Raw genomic sequence first — 19,467 nt, 5'->3', positions numbered from 1 at the left:
CAGCAAATATGCTCTCTGATTACTTACTATCTTTTTTCCCCCAGCTATTTACTGCAACACTGGCCCATTATTACTAGAATCAGATCTGTATCAGATATGTACAATAGATGTAGAGTCCAAATACACAGAGAAAATTACTCCAAGAATGATAACAATCACTGGAATTCTTTGGTTCTTTGGAATTCTGAAAGATTTCCTTTGTGTTTGGCTTATTTACTTACTTGACATAAATCATGCTTGAATTTTCTTATGTTGAACCATGAACACTAACGTGTTTGTGCTAGATGCAGTTTTTTCTTTGACTTTTTATCAAATATTGTTCTCTGTAAGGGTAGCTAGAGTCCCAGGCAATCCTCTTAAAAGGTCTATTCAGAGACTTACTCACTAATGTACTCACTAGCTCTGAGCTCCAGCACTGGGGCAGCAGCTCAAAAGGTGGGAGGGACATAAGGGGAGGAGCTAAGTTATCTGACTTCAGAATGAGGGATGGAGGGGCAGCTTTCTCCCAGACAGAAGTACTGGCAGAATCCATTGTTTCTCTGTTGAGCCCTCACCTGTTACTGTGTGTAGATGTGAGTGGCCACCATATCTGTGTCTCCATCAACCTTACTAACACTGTTTGTTGCCCCGCCCTAGTGATTCCCCGACATTCCCCCACCCACCAAACTTTTGGCCCACCAAAACCACTTCCAGTGGCTTTCCCATACAAATGGTCTGTCTTGGCTCATGCTGCAGATTTTCCTAAAATCTCTCAAAGTTTTACAAAACCCAAAAAGCAGCATCTGGCTTTGGCATGTCCCATACTTCTGGCTGAGCAGCCCCAACCCCAGCACCAGCCAGCCTTGGTTCATGGTTTGGCCTCTCAAGACAACTTCAAACCCAGCACTGGTGGCCACCATCTGCAGATTGCTTTGTGGCTCATGCCATGTGGCGCTGGGCAGGGTACAGGCTGTGCCTGAACATAGCCTGTGGTAAGGACCCTCCCAGGAGACACTGGAGCTTGCATACCAGGTGGCCAGCTTCCAACTGAGCTGAAGCATCACCTGGTCTTCTCCAAGGACTACACACCCAAAGGGAAAACTGGGCAGGCACCAGAGCCCTGCTAAAACGAATCCAGGTCCATAGGGTCAGCCCCTGCACAACAGCTCCTCCACTGTAGTTACAACCAGTCCTCACAACCAATCAATCTGAGAGTCAATCCCTCCCATTTTCATGCAAACAGCAACAGGAGCATACACACAACCCACACAAGGGACACACCTGGAGCACCAGCTCAGGTGACCAGGGAAACTGTGCCGCTGGGCCCCACAGGACATCTACTACATAAGATAACTCTATTAAGACCAGGAGGAATAGTAGCCCTACCTAATACATAGAAACAAACACAGGAAAGCAGCTGAAATGGGGCAACAAAGAAACATGTCCCAAATAAATGAACAGAACGAAGAGGAGGTGGTACATAAGTACAATGGAATATTGCTTAGCCATGGAAGGGAATATGTTCTTGCCATATTGTGGCATGGATGGACCTGAAGGGTATTATGCTGAATGATGTATGTCAGACAGAGAAAGATGGATGCCATGCGATTTCACTTATATGTGGAATCTAAAGAACAAAATATACAAACAAACAAAATGGAAACAAACTCATAGATACAGAGAACATTTTGATAGTTGCCAGATGAGAGGGGTGTCGGTGGGTGGAAAAGGATTAAGAAGTATGACTTGGTTGATACAAAATAATAACATGGAGATGTAGGATACAGCATATGGAATATAATCGATAACATGTATATAACTATGTATAGTGCAGGTGGATACTGGACTAGTCAAAGGGATCACTTCCTAAGTTAAGTTATACAAATGTTTAACCACTGTGCTGTACACCTGAAATTGATATAAAATAATATTAAATGTCAACTGTAATTGAAAAATTTAAAAAAGGGGGGAAAGGTGAAGGGGAATAAGAGGTTCAAATTTCCATGTATAAAACAAATAAGTCACAGGGATCTAATGTACAGCATAGGGAATATAGTCAATATTGTGATAGTGTGGTACAGTGTCAGATGGTTGCTGGTCTTATCATTGTGATCGCTTCTTTACGTATATAAATGTTGAATAACTTGTGTATACCTGAAACAAATATAACATTTGTATGTTAGCTATATTTTAATGAAAATCTTTTAAAAATGTTCTCTGTATTAATCATGTTGTTTCATTTTCTGTATTTCTAATGCTTTGGCTCTGAGGCCTTATTGACCCTGGAGAGATTACCCCTCCCAGGAATAGCTAACTGTGACTTGTAGCATATGTTTTTCATATGCAAGCTAACCAATCTATAGCCCACATCCCCACTATCTCCTTTATTGGGCTTTTACACTCAGAGCCACTATTTCCCTACCCTAATCACCCCAAGTCCAGGTACCAGAAAACTAGGAACAGCCCCTATGTACCAGAGTCCACTGAAATTATTCAAACTAATCAATCCTAAACTTGCCTACCCTACCTTGCCAGTTTCTGCCCACAGAAACCACAAAGAGGCTTTTGTCCATATTTTTTTTCACTTTCTCTTTCTCCTGATCAGCTCTGGTGTTTTCCTCCTGGGCTCTGTGTGATATGCCATGTGCCCCCTCCTCTTGGGAACTGTAACAAACTATCTTTTCAATGTCAATCATCTCCTGATCTGTTGGCTTCACCACACCTTAAAAATAATAAAATACATTTGAAAACATTCTCACCCTATCAAAGAAGATATGGACTTCATGGCTTGTGAAAGTTGAAGTTGCCTTTACATTTCATAGAACTGACTTGACCAATATGTCTTTTCCTCTTTGCAAAGTATGCATTATTTTCATGCAAACTTATTAATTCTATTGCATCCGATATCCTCTCTGCCACTCTGAAAAATAAGTAAAATGTCTTCATTCTTACATCTCTGATGAAATTTTCTGTATTCTATGGATTCCATAATAAATGCATATATTAAATTGGTAAGTTACTTTACAATTAATAAGTGTTTCCACATGTATTTATTAATTACAAGCTACACACACACACACACACACACACACACAAGACAGGTTGACAGAAATCATTTCTATCTTGGAGATGAAGGAAGTGTGTCTCCAAGAGCTTATATGGTTTTCCCAGGCTCAAACTAATAACAGTGGTGGTGGTGGTGGTGGGTTTTTCTAGTCTATTACCCAAGATTTCTGTGTCCAGAAATCTTCCACATTAATAGAGTGAAAATTCTAACAGAAACTTGATTTTACAAAAAGGCAGTAATTTGAAATTATACCTGTATCAATAAAATTAATCACATTCACAGTTAGAAATGGAAAGATTGAGCCCATTTCTCCCTTCTGCTTTGCATGAAGTTGCATTTCATCTCTGGGGATGCATTGAGGAAGACTATGTTTTTCTGGCTATTTGTGTGTGTGTGTGTGTGTGTGTGTGTGTGTGTGTGTGTGTATCATAGAATTAGGCTGATCCTGTGTTAATTTGTTTACAGTTTTGTATTCATTCATTATTATATTATTATTTTATTATTATTATTATTTTTTTCCTCAAAGGGCTATTATCTAAAAAAATTCCTGTGAAAATTTTCAAGTAGTGAGCCATCAAGGCTGCAGTATACTCTTATAGTGCTAGGGAGAGATAGAAATTTAGAATTGGAGTTAATTTTAGAGATTATATACTATAAACATTTACCAAAGAACCCCAATGATATTGGAAAGTTTGTCCAAGATATCACAATACTCCCTCTCAGAAATTTGTCACTTACTACTAAAGTTCTAGCTTGCATTTCATATATTTTTAAGGATGTTTCAGGTCAGAACTTCTGTATTCTAATGCATATTGGAGAATTTAAATCCCTATTATATTGTGAGGAGAAAGTTAGCCCTGAGTCATTGTTTTAGGAAAGTAATCATGTTCTCTCCCACAAGAGTTAAGGTTGGGGAATGGAGTTGATGTGGTCGAAAGTTTTAGAAAAGTTTGGAGGTAAAAAGTTTAATGAGAATTTCAGGGGCCAGTCATTCTGTACAATCTTATGGAATCTTAGTAGATTTCAAGTACTAGTCTGACCAACATGAGGGAGGACACCATCTCAATTTTACATCATATTTCCATTTATCATAGGCTCTGCAAGAGGAACGGTCTCTCAGTATATCTTTTCTTGTTCCCAGAGTATTAGCCCTCAGATGCCAAAACCTTCTCTAAATCTATGAAAATAATTTTAAAATCCTACAGAACATTTGGGCCTTTTAAAATAAAATAAAAACTTTCAAATATGTCTGATGTATGCGAAAGATTCCTTTGATTTATCACTGAAAGCTGGAATTACTTAAAGCAAATCTGCTTTGTTTTTCTTTAGTGGAAGGCTCCCAAGAATCAGTTCTGAGAAATCAAGTCCCGAAATATTCTTGGGCTTCTGTGCTATTGAAGCTGGACTGAGTTACGTTTATTAAATCTTTCTCTATATTTCTGGCAATTAGATTCTCACACCTTGACTTTAGAAATCTGGGAATCATTGATATATCAAACCTTCAAAGAATATGAGGCTAACTTTTCATAAACCAACATTTATTACTGGTATTACTTTTTGAAATGTTTCCATTCCTGATCCTCCCAGGATTCATTCATGGCAAATGCATTTAAAATGACATCTATCATCTGGACCCCTACTTTGAAACCCTCAAGCAAATGTTTTTGTAAACAATTGGCCCTTGAAGTTATCCTTGGTGCCAGGAGGCTCATGTTTCATTACACCAAGAGAGAAACACATTCCAGAGTTGAGGATGCTCTGAGGATAAAACTGTGAGTCAAGGTTCAACACATCCAATGATGTCATAAATTCAGGGTAAAAAAAAATAAAACAAACAAAGCAAAACAAAACAAAACAAAAAAAAACCCAAAAAACCCCACGGCTGTGAAATTCTACTTCCAAAGACCCACTTTTACAGCTTCCAGGGTATCCTGTGAAATTTTCCATCTAATTTTTAAAATTGAGACGATGATTATGAACTACAAAATTTCAAGACCAACTGTAAGTCCAGAGTTTAGTGCTGTAATCTATAAAGGATAGAACTAAATGTATCTAACATGTTAAACAATCTACATAATTATGATTACAAGATATAGTAAGTAGTCATAAATAGTAACAATGAGATTTGTGACATGTACACAGCTGACTTTTGCATTTCTAAGGGTCACTGGGAAAGATTGATGGGCTTGACTGAAAAGGAAACTGCTCAGAGCCTCTATTCAATACATTGTAACAAAAACCACCTGAAGTGCAAGTTAAAACATGATTCCTGGACATCACCCCAGTAGGACTGCCAGATAAAATGCAGGATACAAGTTACAGTTGAATTTCATATAAATAATGAATAATTGTATTCTTATATTTTATTTCACATAAACAATGAATAATTGTATTATATTTTTACTTGCTAACCCTTATCATATCCAGAGAATAAACTTGAACTTTAAAATCCTGGCCTATTATAAGAGTGACACTCGGGGAATCAATAACATAGTCAGACTGGCTAGTTTGCAGTTTGATTTACCTGATAGCTTGCTATCTACCCACCTGTAATTAAACTTAGCTAGTTTGCAGTCAGATCCTCCCTGATATTCAGCTGTTTTCTCTTTGTTTCTTCCCTCATTGACTGATTTAAGAACTCTGTTTTGTTACCCTTTTTAAGGCTACACATACCTCATTGATCCATTTAATCAGCAGAATCCTAACCTGAAAAGAGCAATTTCTCAATCCTCAGGCACACAGAAGTCAAGACCCATGATTGTGACTCCCTAGCAGTTTTTGCTGATGACGCACAAAGTAAGATAACATTATATTGAAGCAGACCTGAGGTCTCATATGACCCCCAGGAGGCGATTTCTCAACAATCAGCCCTGATACCCACATGATTAGTCCCCAGTATTTTTTGTTCTTTCCCACTTACCTGCTTATGAAACCTCTTAATCATTCCCTGTTCAGGAAAGGTGGTTTTTTTCTAGACATGAGTCTGCCATCCTCCCAAGCTGCCAGCATCAAAATAAAAAATGTTTTTCTCCTCACCAAACCTTGCCACTTGAGTTTTTGGGCTCTCCAGGCAGCAAGCAGCACCAAACCTAAGTTGGTGTCATGCAGGGTGTCATGCGGGGTCTCTGGTCCCGCTCCCCACATAAGAATGCAGGTTATGGTGAGGCCAAAAAGGAACACCAACGGAGCCATAGATAGGGGAGTCATACCACTACAGTCTCGCTGGCGGCTGGGTTGGAGACACAGAAAGCAGGAGCCACACTATCTGCAACCTACCGTCCACTTCTTCTGCCAACCAACCTCACTTGCTAGCTGCAATCCTCAGTGCTAACTGTAATTCGCTCTTGCTAGCTCAGGCACCATCTTCTTGCTAGGCCCCTTTTTCTGCTAGCATAGCCACGGCAGTTATATTAGTGGCCAATGGCTCACTGGTTACAGCTGAGGGCCAACGAGCTACAGCTGATGGCCATCGAATCACAGTTGATGGCCATTTACTACCTGAGCCAGCACCTTTCCACGAGAGGGTGAGAGCCTGGAAACTGCACTCCCGGCTCTGTCCCCACAGTTGGGTAACACTATTGCTTAAAAACAGTGTAAGATTAGTAGTTACTTAAACTTTCTGAACCTTGGTGTCCTCTCTGGTTGGTGTGAGGATTATATTAAGTAGTATATAATAGGTGACCAGGAGAATATCTACAACCTAGTAGGCATTCAATGAATGTGGTTTTATGTTAGTTTTCTAGGGTTGGCATAACAAGTGACCACAAACTGGGTAGCTTAAAACAACCACAAATGTATTATCTCACAGTTCTGGGGCTAGAAGTCTGAAAGTGTCCTCAGGACCAGGGTCCCTTTGAAGATTTTAGAGAAGAATCCTCCCTTGTCTCTTGTAGCTTCTGGTGGTTTCCCACAGTTCTTGGCATTTCTTGGCTGTAGCTGTGTCACTCCAACCTCTGCCACCATTGTCTTCACCTGACTGTCCTATCTTTGTGTGTGCCTGAGTGCCTCTAAATCTTTTTCTCCTTATAAGAACACCAGTCATTAGATTTAGGGCCCAGTTTAATCCAGTAGGGCCTTATCTAAACTTGATTAGATATGCAAAGACCCTATTTTTAAATCAGATCACATATACAGGTACCAAGAATTAGGACTTCAATATTTTTTTTTTGGGGGGGGAGGATGCAGTTCAGATGATAATAGGGTTTTATTATAACATGAATAACTCACTTAGTCAAGTTTTCTCTCTCCAAAAGGGAAGCTACTAACATCCACTTGACAGTGGTTGTGAAACTTAAGTATTTCATGTGAAAAAGCCTGCCACAAGGTCTGACACATCCAACGCAGAAAGTCAATCTGAATTTTCCTTTTTTAGTTTAATCATAACCAGTCAGTCCACATTTTATTTTTATACATTATTTTTAAATACAAGAGACAGCTCTTCCACAATTGACAAAATGTAGAATTTTACACAGTTTAGAAGTTCGTGTGTATGTGGAACATCTGGGTAAACACATTCCCTATCACTGACTTTCATAGACGGGACTCGGTTGACTCGATGACTAATGTGGGCACTAAACCCCTTTCCCTTAATTCATGGGGCCTGCTTGTACTTTCCTTTATGGAGGGAGAAAGGGGCTCTGAAGAAATAGTCATACTATTCTTTGCTTAAGTGACCTACATAAGTGGTTTCCTTGGAAAGATGTGTTTAGTTTTCCCTACACACAGAAAGGAAATAAGTTTCTTTTTTGGGCTGGACCAAGAGATACTTTCCAAGATTTGGAGAGGAGGACAGGAGTGTTAAACACTGTTGTGAAATATACTAACCTAAATTTCTAAAGAATCTTTAGCCTTGCCCCTGGGGAGAGAATGACACAAGAAAAGGTAAAATTGAGAGAATCCTACAGCAAGAATGCCTTTGCCTTGTTTCCAGGTGCAATCCAAAAGATCATTGTCCCAACAAAGATGTCCCACATCCAGAATGGCTCACAACTGGAGGGCAAGCAGGGCCCTAGAGGAAGCTCCAGGATGCCAGGGAGGCATGAAGGAAGGAAGCTAAAAGACTGTAAGTACCCTTAAATTTCAGGTAGAGAGGAAGAGCTTTGTGAACTTGGACCTCAGGCATCATAGTGAACCCAGGAACCTCAGCAGCCACATTAATAAGCTTATGTTGACAATGACCAAATAGGAAGCATTCTATCTCAGTGGAGGCTGGTGTGAAAAGATGATCAAGGATCAGATGCCCTTTGCCACCAATGCTATGAACTACTATATGCTCCCCAGAACCTCAGGAACAGGAAGAAAACTTTTAAAGGACTGATTCTGACTCTTCAACTCACTGAGTTCAAATCCAGAATTGATAAAATTTTGAGCTTGAAGAGTTCAAGTAATCTCTGCTGAGTCTACTAGGTAATAACTAGATAATGTTTCTAATATCAGTAAAAAGGGGAGATCAAGATAGAAATTGCATTTGATTAAGAAAAGATGATGAAATTCTCATTTTTGAACATTGAGTTTTGTTTGCAAAATTGTAATCAGTCACATGCAAATAAAAGTGACTCCTTTCATTCATCTGGGAGCACTTGAATTTTGTTGTTGTTATTGCTCTCTGCATTTCTGATTTCTTTTTTTTAAAGGAACCAATTTTCTCTGTTGTTTTTGCATGTAAGTCAATCATGGATGCACTGAAATAATGCACTCAGTCCTTGGATCTACTTCATATTGATGTAAGTGACAGCAGAGACTGTTTTTAACTCTAAATATTAGAGTCCCCTAAAGAATCTGATTGTCCCACTGGAAATTGTTGATTATATCGCTTATTGTTAGGATGTTGGAATTGGGATCATACAATACTAACTTGGTTTCGTACCCACAGAGGAGAGAGAGGTGAGAAAAGAGAAGGAGAAGAGAGGAGAAAAGAGGAGGGGAGGGGAGGGTTGGGGAGGGGAGGGAGGGAGAGACAAGGAGAGGAGAGGAGAGGAGAGGAGAGGAGAGGAGAGGAGAGGAGAGGAGAGGAGAGGAGAGGAGAGGAGAGGAGAGGAGAGGAGAGGAGAGGAGAGGAGACGGATGAGCTGAACACATGGCAAAATGCATTTTTTTGTGAAGAGGTACACATTTGAGGCAGTGGAATGAAATAACTACATTTATAGACAGTTTGGTTGACATTTCCTACTGTCAGCAGGAAGGTTAGCAAAGCATCATTAGGGAGTAGGAAGTCATTTGGAAACACAAAATTCTAATTCCTCCAACTCAGGAATAGATCCTGAAATCATCGTAACAAAGCAATTATTAAGAAGCATCATTTTCTTGAACTACATATCTATAAACACTTATTGATCACCTTCTATGAACATAGCAAGTGCAAGGTGTCAGGTGTTGGCTTAAAGACATGTCCCATGCCCTTGATTCTAGTGAGTGAAATTTCAACAAGAAGTCATTGTAAGGTAGAAGAAGACAATCACTACGATAGATGTAAGCACAGAGTACTTTGAGAGTAAAAAGAAATGCACTAAATTCAACAAAATATACTGAGATGCAGGGCATATTTTCATTTGGAAAAAGCTAAATATAAATGCCAAAAATGTGTTAGTGTTCTTTGTGATTTACTGTAACAGGAGTCTCAGTTCTTCTTGTCCATGCATTTAAGAATCAAAGGTCAGCAAGCTGCTTAGTGTGCAAGCAGGGTTTATTAGCATATTTTCTCAGGGAAGGGAACTGGCCTAGCAGGGTGGGAGGGAGAGGGAGAGGGAGAGACTTAGGCAAGGTAGGAGAGAGAGGCCCAGATGAGGTGTGTGTGTGTGGGAGAGAGAGAGAGAGAGAGAGAGAGAGAGAGAGAGAGATTGAGAGAGAAAGCCGTTGTCCTGAGAACTTATAGTTTGCTGGGTGGGGTGAGGGAGTTACATATTGATTTGGCGGGAAAAGTTGGTACATGCTCTTCCATGGGAAAGCATGACCACCTAAGATGGGTGGAGGTCTGTTGACTCAGATCCTTATCTTGCTCTAGACCACTTCTTGTCATCTGTTGTTGTAAAAACAGATAAATGGCTGGAGGCAGTGAACCAAAGCTAGCTGTGAGCTTTTTCTGTAGGTACTATGGACCCCCTCCCACCCCTCCTCCTCTTTCTCCTCCATTTTCTAACTTCTATCTAACATTACTACATAATAAATAATTTTCACCTGAATTCTAGACAAATAAAGTATTTAGTGTACTTGGCAATAATGTAAAAATTATGTACAAATAGACTTATAAATGTGAGTTCAAGAAGCAGGAATTTAAGAGAGTGATGATGACCGTCCTACTACCTCCAAGGCAATCACCTGAGGTTTTCTCAAATAGGAAGTGAGTAACAATAGTCTATTCATTAGCTGTACCCCGAAGTCTGTTCTGGTAAAAGATTAAACAGTCAAACACTGTAACTCTTAATGTTCTCTTTGCGTAGCTAGTTACACAATCTAGGAAAAGCATAGTAATAAACAAGAAACAAGTGATTCAGATATTTCCACAAAATGGAAATTCTGATTTTAAAAAAAAAAAGCCTTTACCAATATACTTAACTAGGCAGAGATGATTCAAAAAAAGACAACTCAAATTTATAATGCCCGGCATTATATACCAACTGGAAAAAACACACACAGACATTTGGAACTGGAAGCTTCACATCACTGCTGAGCAACGGCAATGGTTGGATGTTCATCTCTTCAAAAAGAATAAAATGTAGTAAACTGTGGAAGCTATGATACAGTAATTTTTAAATGCGTGTTGTTCTATTTCTTCTTCAGGTAGTAATAGTCAAATGAGGTAACTAGTAATATTCACACACACAAAGAAATCTTATTCTAATCTACTATTTCTTATTGGCAGAGACAACACTGTATGTTCACGAAATTCTACTTCATTTTTTTCTTTATGAACACACAGGAACGCTGTTTCTGAGCCTCCTTGGCTCAGTTCTGGTCAATAAGATGTGGGTAGAAGTGATGTATATCCCTTCTAGGCCTGGCTATAAACCTTTTTCAAGTGTTCTCCTATCTCCTTCTGTGGCAAACTTAGGAACCATAAGCTAAAAACAACAGTATCTCAACATGAAAAGAGACTGTGTCCCAGAGTTGCCACCTGGAGGAGGATCACAAAAAAAAAAAAAAGCAATTGGATATATATATATATATATATATATATATATATATATATATATATATATATATACTGTGATGGTGAGTGAAATACAAACCATTGTAATAGTAAGCCAGTAAGATAGAGTGGCTTATTTGTTACTAGAGCATAGGTTAGCCTACCTTGACAAATACGCTATCTTTTATAAGAATCCCCAAAAGATTTATATAAGTTGAATTTCTTATACAGATATGAAAATTTAATAATAATTGATAAATAACTCTAAATTGCTTCCCATTTCCATTGCAAGTTATTTCAATTAAAAGCTTCAAATAGCAAATAAAATTAAAACAATGAGAAATTTTTCTAGTACTTCGTACAGTTCATGATGCAAAGTAAGCATGCAATAAGAATTTTCAAAACATAAAAATATTACTTCATGAAAAGCTCATAAGACTTTTTTGCTTCTAAAAATAGAGTAGAAAAATAACCCACTACAAAAATGCAGAAAATTCAAAAGAGAAAAAAATAAACATTTCATAAATATAGAATCACATCTCTTAATCATTTGGAAAAAATTTTCAAACTCACTCAAAAAAAGTAGGAAAACTGCATTGAGATGCCATTTCTCACCTTAAGAAAAACTTAAAAATCAAAGGTTCACAATATATTTTGTTGAAGAAGCTATGGGTAAGTAGCACTCTTGTACATTGTTGATGAGAATGAAAAATGACGCAACCAGTATATAGGAAAATTTGGAAATATTTAGAAAAATTACATATCCATTTACCTCTTGACTTAGTAATCCTGTTTCTAGGAATCTATCTCAAACATATGTTACCCTTTAAGTAAGTCTTCATATCTTTAAGACTATGTTCTGGATGTTTGAGGAGATCTCATTATTTAAGGAAATCCTTTAGTAATTAAGAAAGTACCATCTATCAGTTTCTTAAGACTAGATCTATGGATTTTGGGTCAATTTATAAGAATGAACACTGTGCTGTAATTTATTTATAGCCTAGTATGTTTCAGATAGATGCATGATTGCTCTAAATATAAAGCATAGACAACGACATGATAGGAAAGATAAATTCTCATCATAAATCACTCTATAACATATACTTATTCATTAGTTTACATTTCATATTTAAAATCCAAATCAATATAACAGAATTTAAAAGGAAACAAAATATTAATTGATTTAAAAATAAATTTTCAAAAATGTTGCTTAGGGATGAAATGGAATAGGTTGAAGGGAAAAATTATACAGACCAATTTTATTTATTTATTTAAAAATTTTTTTTATTGGGGAATATTGGGAAACAGTGCATTTTTCCAGAGCCCATCAGCTCCAAGTCGTTGTCCTTCAATCTAGTTGTGGAGGGCGCAGCTCAGCTCCATGTGGGAATCGAACCGGCAACCCTGTTGTTCAGAGCTCACTCTCTAACCGACTGAGACCTCCGGCCACCCTATTTATTTTTTAACATTTTATTTTATTTTTCAATTTTATTAGATTCTTTGGGGTGACATTGGTTGGTAAAATTATATAGGTTTCAAGTATACAATTCTATAATACATCATCTATATATTCACTGTGTGTTCACCACCCAGAAGCCAAATTGTTTTAATTATAGATTTTCTCGATTTGGGGACTATGGAAATATTTTAGCTATTTATAAAGTTAAATAAGTTAAGGAACAATCCTTAAGAATAAACATTTAAAAATGAACCTAACTATGTGTTCAGTCAGTGTTATAAGATGATAATATTTCAAGTGATTTGAAAATATAGTAATTTGATTATACACTTTTAATGGGAGATGTCCAAAGAACAAAAGAACTTAAAAAAAATCGTTTTAATTTCTTACTAAAGAGATGTGCTAGACTCCCTGGCTTTAAATTCAGTTTCTACCTCCTAATTAATCATGTCAGGTCAAACACATTACTTAGTGTTTGTATGCTAAGAAAATTAGAGCTAAAATAGAATATATCTCATAGGGTACTTTTCAGGATTAAATTAATTATATAATATGTTTGTGGAAATAGAGCCTGACACTTGACAGGTACGCAATAAATGTATGATCTTCTATTCTCCTTCAATTCCCTTAAATTATAAATTTTCAGAAATGTACAGGCTACTTTTGAGTTACATATACTTGAGTCCTCAGTCAGAGCAAGGCTTTGATGGAGCACCCCACATTTTAAGGATGGTAAGCCCAGCTTTCTGAGTAGACTCAAGTAGAGATTAGCATTGAACACCTGTTTCATGTTTAACCTTTATTATTTCATTTGAAAATAAAAATAACCACGTAATTATTATTATTATGCCTTTTTTTATAAGTAAGAAAACCAAGGCTCAGAAAAAGGTTGAATACTTGTCCCTTTTCAGGAAGTAGGTTACAGAGCCAGAATCCAAATTAAACCTGTCTTAAAACCGAGCTCTTTCCACCACATCACTGTCTTTCCAGGGAAAGCCTCTCATGTCTTGTTGAGTGATGTGTGAAGTCCCACTATTACAGATTTATTCCTATGGCTTACCTCTTTTTTTCTGTTAAATGCAGATGTCTTTGCAATAAGTAGTCATTGCTCTCTTGGACAAAGAGAAAAAGATGTATTTATAGTTGGAAAAATTACACCTTCATTTTATATGATAATTTGTGTTTTCTGGAACATTCTCAGAATCAATAAGCCATCTTTTCTTTTCCATGAAAGCCTTTGAGCTTGTTTGAACAAGAAAAAACATTTTTATAATTTATAGTGGGAGAAACAGTATAGAATTCCTCCAGTAAAACTTGCATCTTGCTCAACAGCTGCAGAGGAAGGGTTCTCCAGAAAACAAAAGTCCACTGGGTTCTTTAATTTCATAGCACTTTATTCTTGTGTCTTTCTCTGCCTCTTCTAAAATACAACTTTAGATGTGAGATTGTCTAAGACACTTATTTCAGACTCTGGTATGTTTCTGAATAGGAGTAGTAAAAATATTTGCAACTCATTATGTTAGGTTGTAAAATTAAATCCAATTTTAAAATAATTAGTAAGATTTAGCAAGATAATTCAGAGTATTTTAAGATGCAGCCAAAGTTTACCATCTTCTGTTTCTAATTTTAAACTCGAAAATTAGACGTGATGAGTTGATTCATATTTCCTCAGTTATATAAACACATTTCTCATACAGGAACTGTGCATCTGATAAAATATAAAAATGGATGAAAGTAGAGGGAGGAAAAATGAATTAAATGCAAGAAAAAAAGGAAATTCCATGAATAGGTGGTTACCACATGGTACATACTCTAGGAATTGTTTTTGCATGCTTGGAAATGGTTATCTCACATGATTCATTTATTATTTTAACAACATTTGGCATAGTTGAAAAGAAATAAGTGAAGTTTGCCTGAGTTATACATATTTGCAAAGGAAATTAACAGGGTTGCTTATGAAAACAGATCAATTCAATTTAAAACACTGAAAATTCCAGCACAGAATCATATTTATATTTTTCCACTCTTAGTAACTCACATGCATTCCAATTAATATCATTAGAATTTTTAAGAGAATAATGAATAAATAAAATGTCATGGCTACAGAAATATCTAAAAGTAACATATATGTGCAAATTAAAACAATTTGTCAGTTAGGGTTTATATTTCCAAAGTTTTAATGTTGATAATGGGTAGATATTGACAGATACGAAACACTTAAAACAAAAGGATTAGAGTTGGAAAAATTTCTGCAGCAAATAAAAATACATAACCTTTCAAAGTTATTAATGATTCTGTAGCTGACTTCATTAAAAGCACAATTTGATTAATAGAAACAAAGGGGAAGAATAAGGAAAATATAGATAATTAAAATTCCTTTATACATGTTAGGAAAGTTGCCCACACCACTACCACCTTCCCCCTGCCCTTACTACACACAAATAAATTGCTTTATATTATGTTGAAAAATGCATTTTGAATGGAAATGTTTAAAATTGGCATAAGCATGTCTGTTTCTTGCACAGTATTGGGGACTTAACAATTCTAGGACTTTTAAATTTCCTTCTAGATTACTTATGTGATCTCTGGGTTAGTTTTCAGTATCGGCATTAAGGAAAGTCTTGATTTTACTTACAAGTTAAATTCTTTTTGCAGAAATCAATTAGGAAATAAATTTATTTAAGTAGTATGGTATTTTTAGAGTCATTACTTTCTCTAACCATAATCATCAAGAATTAGATGATACACTACCCAGAAATAGAATTTGGTAAGAGCCTATAACAAGATACATAGTTGTCTTTTAATATTTCTCTTCTGTGGATGAAAATATCAATTCATGAGAAGTATAGTTTGAATTTACACTTTAATTGAGGTAAGAGTATAATGGGATGGCATGATATTAGCCTTCGAGGATCTGGAATTCCCATCTTGACTGAATTGTTTCTCAAGTCACAAGCTCTCCTTGAGATACTAGATTCTTCTGTGATTACAACCCATTCCTATCATTGTTATTCTAGTGTTCCTGGTCCCTTTTAATGATGGTCCCTCCATCCTAATCTGTGGTAATTCAGTAATTCTTTTTACCCTTTGGGGCCCTTGAGTTGCCATAAGGAGTTCAGCTGAGCTTGCTCCCTTATGGGAACATGAGTCGAATCTAGTCCATGTTTTATATTACATTCATTTCTACCATTTAGCCATGAACTCAATTTCTGCAACAAGGTAACAATACTTCATATACTTTACAGCATTTTCTTATTTTTTCCTGTCTTCTCCCATAAGATAAATAATTCCATCCCTTTTTCATGACCCTGTCAATTGGATTTTGTCTGTCTGTTTGTTTGTTTGTTCGTTTTTTGAGCACTTCCTTACTTTCAGGCACTACCTGATGATCCAGGCTCATTGTGTATTTTCCCTTCCCAGCTTTAGACTCAGCCATTTTTTTTAAGGAGATCTGTTTTCTTTTATTGGGAATGGTATTTAGAAATCGAGATCTGAGTGCTAAGTGTGCTTATTGCTACTGTAGTATCACCTAGGCTTTGAGTGGACAGAGCAAGGAAATATAAGTATGTAAACCAACCCATGTGTACACATACCTATATCTATAATTATTTTTGTGTCTATTTTCTGCATGTAAATTAAGCTAAACAGTATTCATATTAATGTATCCACTCCAATTCAGTATCACAGGGTTCAATCGAACCTCCTCCCTCCACCTTGCTTATCTGTTACTTCCCTCTCCAGCAGTGAGAGACCTAGTTCCTACCCCTCGCCACCCATGTGTTTATTCAACCTCATTATACATGTAAAGCAGGTTCATAATCATTAACACAAATCCCAGTGAGAAACAAACTTTCTACTGAGAGTGCACTATTTATATACATTTCTTTATGTCTTTATCCTTACAGTTTCCAGTCAAAACACCTTTATCCAAAGTTACTTGTTAACCCCTTCTTTCCCCACATCCTTCAGTGAGGTAATGTCATACATTTATAATACAATTAAATTCATTTTTCACCATTTGAATTCCATCCTAGGATCTCCAACATTCTGAATGATTTTTTTAAATTGCATGCATTAAAATTCATTTTGAGGGGGTTATAGCTTTAGATTTGACAAATACATGCAGGCATGTCCCACCTCTCCATACTATACAGAACAGTTTCATCTCAAGCTCTCTGCAAGCCAGCTGCTGTTGAGGCATCAAGTTGTGGACTAGCTGGTGGATGCATACATGTAGATTCCTGTATCTTTTGTCTGGATCTTTTAGGTTGTCTGGATCTTTTAGGTTGTCTGGATCTTTTAGGAAGCAGACACTGAGACATGATTAAATGTGTAAAGATTCTACCGGGGAAAAGCTTATATCAAAGGAAATAAGGATAGAGCTGGAAAATGCTGGGAAAGATATGAGACCAAGATATGAGATTAAATTGACCCCAAGTGAAGGACACAGTAGAGAAGATTGACTGGAGATCTGAGATTGTCATGCAATAGAAAGAAGGTTGGCCAAGTCATCAGGATTCTTTGAGTCCAAGCTGGCTTACAGAGGAGTCCTTTGTTTCCCAGGAATAGGTGGAATAGGTCAGCTTTAGTCCCCTGCATTTCACAATCCCTCGTAGAGAGAGATGCACGGGCTCTGATCCCTTCTGTCTGTATGTTTGCCTCAACCTTCTCTTTTCAAGCATAGTTCTTTCTGTTTGAGGAGGACATATGTAATATATGAGAGACTCTTACAAACAAGAAAATGTCCCAGAGAAAAGCATATTAGCATAGTTATATATGACTATGTATTACATATATACATACCTATGTTAACTTTACATCTTCATTAAAATTCATTTAAAATTAATGAAATAAATTTAAAATAAAAGTGAGTAGGAAGAACTGTATTAATGATATAAATTTACATTTAATTTTCTAAGAATATTTTGGATTTCTTTGAATCTTGCATCAATATTTCATTGAAGAAATAATATACTAGTTTTCAGTGCATTTCTATCTACTGATTCAAAAATACTATCTCTAGCTACATGTTCACCTGTGTGACTCTATTACTATTTCCTAAACAAATAAAGCTGTACATGGCTTAAGAGGGATTTTATTCTAGCATCATTTGGATATACATAGAAGGTAAAAAATAAAAAAGAAACTTTTTTCTATGAAAGCTCTGTGTAGGAGTGAACACAGTCCTGTGTTCTTGAGTCCTTTGATTCCAAATGTACTCAAACAATAGCTATTATTGTTAGCATCTCAGAAAACCCAGGCAGCACCTGAGAAAGAAGAAGAAAATAGTTCCTGATAACTTAAATTTGTTTGTCTCAATGCAAAAGAAGCTAAAAGCAAAGGTTGGAAACATGTTAGGAAAAGAAAATAGTTAAATAACTATTACAGCTGTCTAATTCTTTTTTTTTCCTCAGCGGAAGAGGCAGGGATACAGAATGTTCAAAGTAGAAGCAGTGCCACAAATAAAAATGTTGGGAGAATGGCAGGAAAACAAGGGGGGTAAAAAAGAGAGAGAGAGAAAGCAGGGACCAGTTTTTATCTGAACATTATTTTTAATGTAAATTGGCTTCACTGGGGAATTAAGAATTTTTTAGAGCTTAATGAAGAACACCTTGCTGTGAGATTTAATATCTGTAGGGATAATAAAGATAAATTTATAATGATATAAATATGTAACTCTAACTTAAGTTTTCTGATTTGTTACTGAAGACCTGGGTTTTACACATTTTATACAAAGCATTTTAAAATAAATTTCCCATTAATAGCTTTCTTTTTATTGTTCCACTTCCACCTGGACACAATAGCATTTTTTGGTCTTGCACTCACATTCCTTACTCCCACATTTCTGGAATGAATGTGCCACATCAATTCAAACCTCATCGACTGTAAATCTCTCACCCTTAAAAATAAAGTAGGGGCATAACTCTTAGTTCCTCATCATAAATCCACAAGTTCATTATTTCTGGCAGCCACAAACATCAGTTTTAATTGCTATGCCAGGAGCAAAAGTTTCCAGTAATATGGATGAACCTAGCTACATTTTGCTGCTCTTCTTAGTTCTTTTAATATTTTTTTAAATGTCTCAAAAAGACTGGATAGGACTAAAGACCTATATATTAATGACATTTCCATATTTGCATCATTCTATCTGCTACAAAGTAGAAGACAGAATATATAATAGGCATGTGTTGTACAGAAACATAAATATTAGAGAAATATATTTTATTATAAATATAAATTAAGTAAAGCTAAACTTTATGAATCAAATCTCTAAATGTTTGGAGTTTATGTGAATTTTGAGAGAAAGAACAAATTTTAAATATAACAGTGACAGACATAAAATAAGCATACTGAGAACTTATAATAATCAATTTCTTTTTAAGTTTCTTTAAATTTCGACTTATTTTATATTTGCTTTCTGTCAACTACAATTCTTTTCTAACGTAAATATTTTAACAGCTAGAAACATCAGTATTAATTCAGTGTGGTTGAAGTAACTATGTAAACACTTAAAAATAAATACTTAAAAATAATCTCTAGCTAACTGAATGCAGGTTTCACATTCAGAAATAATATGAGAGATTTCAAGTGATGGTTAGATTTACATCTTCCACTGATACTTGTTCTTCAATGAGAAGTTTAATTTTTAGGGTTGTAGGATTGTTTCACTACCACATGGCAGATTTTTGTATACAAATATAAATTATTCTAGGATTTCTGTTGTTTTGGTGAAGAGCTAACCAAATGGAAGGAGAGGAATGTAATCAGAATAAATTCATGGTAAGTGAGGGTGAAGGGACTGTAATATCTGTCGCCACATGGATGACGGAGGTTGGT

This window comes from Rhinolophus sinicus, linkage group LG05, assembly GCF_036562045.2.
Source record: "Rhinolophus sinicus isolate RSC01 linkage group LG05, ASM3656204v1, whole genome shotgun sequence".
Taxonomy (NCBI): Eukaryota; Metazoa; Chordata; class Mammalia; order Chiroptera; family Rhinolophidae; genus Rhinolophus; species Rhinolophus sinicus.
This window is presented reverse-complemented; position numbering follows the sequence as displayed.